This window comes from Xenopus laevis, chromosome 1S (genome assembly GCF_017654675.1).
Source record: "Xenopus laevis strain J_2021 chromosome 1S, Xenopus_laevis_v10.1, whole genome shotgun sequence".
Lineage (NCBI taxonomy): Eukaryota > Metazoa > Chordata > Amphibia > Anura > Pipidae > Xenopus > Xenopus laevis.
Window position 1 is genome coordinate 57,235,143 of NC_054372.1, and position 4,468 is coordinate 57,239,610.

At 36.3% G+C, this 4,468-nt stretch overlaps 1 pseudogene; it reads right to left on the minus strand.

The window, feature by feature from the left end:
• Positions 1–399: 399 nt before the first annotated feature.
• LOC108704413 lies at positions 400–2,663 on the minus strand (annotated as a pseudogene).
• Between the last annotated feature and the right edge of the window lie 1,805 nt (positions 2,664–4,468).

The window sequence follows — 4,468 nt, forward strand, 5'->3', positions numbered from 1 at the left end:
GCATCAAAAACAGAATCCATCCTAAAACTCACCATAACTAGCATAATTTATATTAGCATTGTGTATGTTGTAGCTGAAGATCATGAAATCTATTTCACAGAAACACAACTTTTCTTTTGCCAACCACTGCTAAAAATTACCCTCATACTCTCCAGACTAAAGTTACACAATCCACAATTCATTTGTCTCCCAGCTGTCATTTCTATCCATTACAGTCTGTTGTTGGTAGGGATGCACCGAATTCACTATTTTGAACCCCCGAACCTTCACGAAAAGATTCGGTCGAATACCGAACCGAATCCTAATTTGCATTTGCAAATTAGGGGTGGGAAGAGTAAAACATTTTTTACTTCCTTGTTTTGTGACAAAAAGTCATGCAATTTTCCTCCCTGCCCCAAATTTGCATATGCAAATTAGGATTTGGATTCAATTCGGCCTGGCAGAAGGATTTAGAATCCTGGATGAATCCCGAACTGAATCCTGGATTCGGTGTATCCCTAGTTGTTGGTGTTGCTGCTTGCATCATCGAATGCTGGCCATACAAAGGTACCCAGTGTAGCAACCAAGGTCCATCATCATCCAAGTAAAAGAAATGGGCCTAACCATGCCCAAACCATAATGTACAACATTTCTAGCCTACTTCTTTAGTTAAGCTTTAGTTCTCCTTTAAAGGAAACTTTACCATAATAATATTGTATTCCCAACAAAATAAATATTGGTTACTTAAAACTAATACACATATAATAGTAGTCTTAATAGACAAGAAAAACATGGTCTTGATGTTAACTCCCCCCAATCAGCTTAAAATTCAGTGTATGAATTTTAATGCAAATAAATAGACAACTAGGGTGATTAAAAAATCCAGAAAATTAAATTACTCAGCAAGTCCAGTTGTTTTAGCTTTACCTATACAAGATATCCTGAAAATTAAGTTTTGTGGGTAGTGTTTCATCAACAGGCACACTCTCTGCTTCCACATCTTTTATATTAAGGCATCTTTCTGAAAGTATATGTGAATCGTCAGCATCTGAGCCTATAGAATCAAAACTGTCCAACAAGTTAAATGTGATTTCTGTAATTGGTGTGTCAGTGATATCATCTTCAGTAGAACAGATATCTGTATCAGACATCTTCACAGCAGGGGAAGCAACAGTTTTTTTCTGATATGAGTGTCTCTCTATCTAAACAGTCAGGAAGACTGTATTCAGAGGAAAAGGAAATATCCCCAATTGGTTTAGTTGAATTTGGATGATTATCTGGAATTCTTGTGTTTTCGTCCATTCCCACAGAACTTACAAATTTCACTGAGAGCTGTGCTGATAACTGTGGGTGATAAGCCCTAAGCATTGTTGTTCATTTCCATGTAAGCTTCATCTAAATCCAAAATCTTTTGAATTGAACTAGTATTCTGATTACTATTATGGTTTAGAAAGGAGTCTAATGAACTTGAAAAGCACTGCATTATATATTGGTCATCTGGTTCAACAGATTTATCTTTGTCAGTATTACCAGGATCTTCAGAATTAGAGGGTGATGAATGCTCTAAGTATACATCCCACCAACTCTTTATAAGATTAGGTTCAACAGGTATCAAATCTTATGGATATTTAGGTTTCGGCTCAACAACAACAACAGAACAGTTCTCTTTTCCAGGCATAGTTGTATCCTTTGTATTTAGCACATCACTTTGGTTACAACTAGAAAATTCATCATAATGCTGCTCATTAGATTTAGGAAATGTTGCTTTGTTTTGCTGGAGAGGTTGGGACTTTAATAATTCCAAAATCTGTGATCTGCTTCTAATGCTTTGCACGGAACTATTCACTTCCACTTTGGTGACTGTAGAAGAGCAGTCCTTCAATTTTTCAATTTCAGTCTTCCACATAGTATTAGATGAATACGAGCATGAAAAAGAAGAAGCCAATGGTAAATTCTGATTTCTAGTGTCAGGATTGTATATTCAGGAGACAAGGGAACCACAGACAGGTGGTAGAATGTCTTCTGCATTCTTTAAGCAAGGAGTAGCAAACAGAGGTGATGTGGTGTACAACTGTGAAGGCAAAGAGGAACAACCTTGTGCTAGAACAGGAGATGGGGTCTTAGTGATACCTTCTACCTCCAGAGAAGGCTTTTTTTAAAATTTCACGTGGACCTTGAAAACCCTGAAAAGAGACCATAAATAAATTAAAGATATAAAGCATTTTTTTCCCATATGTTTCATTCAGCCCCGAATATCTACACTACCAGGGATGACTTAGCACATTTACATTATCTCCAACAAGGGATAGGGGGTTGGTATGTGGTTATGGGATAAAATATGTTTGTGTTAAGCTATTAAAAGTTTCCAAATCTAAAGCTATCAAAGAATATCTGACCATTGACCAAGCATTATCAGTAGTTTCTTATTTTCTAATAAAAACTTACAGAAAACTTCCTTTTCAGACCAACAGGATGAAGAAGACCAATAGGTTTAAAGGTGTTTTTACTGATTCTGGGAGCTTCTTTGACTTCTTTGAGCACTGTGGGACACTACCTCTTAAATCTTCTCCTTCAACTGTGATTAAATAACTATCACTTTCCAAGTTTATGTTATGTAATGAGAATATAACATTGCAAGTTAATGTCACGATATCATTGATATAGAGGGCATACAAAAAAATCATGATTGCTAGCTTAGGACCTTCATGACAAAGATTATTTGGGAGATATAATACAATGAGCAAAAATAACTAACAATGTTTGCATCATCAAGACACTGAGTTGCCAGTGCCTGTATACTGTAGGTCATTTATAATCCTTATAAAGTCAATAATGGCATACTAAATATCTTAACATGGCTTCATGTTTATTTGGATAGGGCACTTATAGAAGCAAAATGCACTGATCCAGACACACTCTGAATTTTACTTACACTGAATGTGAATCAATAATAATTATAATAAAAGAAATCAAACAAAAAATGTTCGAAAACGGCACTTTAGTACTTTATTATAGTTTTTCCTTATTTGTTTTAAAATAAACATTTTCCAGGTGCTGCCCTTTGTCATTATATAATGTTGCCTGTTACGAAGAGATAGCAAAGAAAAAGCTTTAAATATGCACAAACAAAGGCATACATATACTAAGCAATACCATCAAGGAACATAGATCTCAAAGTTATGGTTAAATATCTACATGTCCTTCTGCCCTCTGTGAGTCAAACCGAAAACCAAATGCTGAGAGGCGATGAAGCCCCTTTACGGACATGCTTCCCTAATGCTAGAAAACCCATACTGTGTCCTAATAGAATGCAGTTCTATCTGAGCACCCACACTAGTTTGTTTCTACCTGTTTTTACTTTTCATTAAAACATTGTAAATCCTTATGTCTATAATTGTGACTGGATCTAGATCAGCATAAACATTTACCCCTGTGAGGGCAGTGAAAATGTATGAGCATTTATTTACATAGTAACTAAATGATGACATGCCTTACCACATCTTCAGAGTTCCATCTTGCCAGGTTTTAGACTTTTTGGACTTTTGGCGAGTGTACAAAACCTTAAAAGATAATACAAAAATGTGGATTTATTCTGAAAACGCCACGCACTGAATAAATTAAGATACTTACAATAAATGCCTGAGAAGCCATGGTTTTATTTCACAGTTGCTTTTTTTTGGAAGGTGTTTGAAGCACTAACTGCTAAAGTGCATTATTAATTGTCCACACGACATGTTTCGGGCAAATCTGCCCTTTTTCAAGTGTCCCGAAACATGTCGTGTGGACGATTAAAAATGCACTTTAGCAGTTAAACCTGCGATTCTGTCCTTCTGTTCCTTATTCGAATTATAATTGTTTATTGGGTGCCTTGACGGAGCACTATTGGGACAGTTTTAGGACTCGCTACAACCTTCTTTGTGTATAAACTCTACTGTTGAGTATGCACTGTACAGTTTGTTGTGCATATATTGGAGACATATTTAACATATTCTACTGAACATGAATGGTACTGAAAGTTGTTTGATGCTAATTCATGGTGGTTCTATCTAATGCTCTAGTCTAGGAAATAAGGGTTATTTACTTACACAAGTGTAGCAAGCAGTTCTGGAAGAAATTGGCTATGCAGTGGGGCATTCACTAAAGGACGAAGCGGCTAACGCTAGCGTTAATTCACTAGCATAGTGCATTTTCGTTAATTTGCCGATTCACTAATGGACACTGGCGTAAATTTGCTAGTGTTACATCGCACCCTTACGCCTGACGAATTTGCGCAATGGACGTAACTACGAAAATTCACTGACGCGCACATTTTTCTGAACGCTACCTTTTATGCTAGACTTCCTTCGCTACCTCAGACCAGGCGAAGTGCAGATAGAGTAGATAGGGATTGCTTCAAAAAAAGTTGACATTTTTTCAAAGTCCCAAAAAACACTGGCGTTTTTTCTTTTTTTATGGGTGATAGGCTGAAAAAGATTGAAATTTTTTTTGG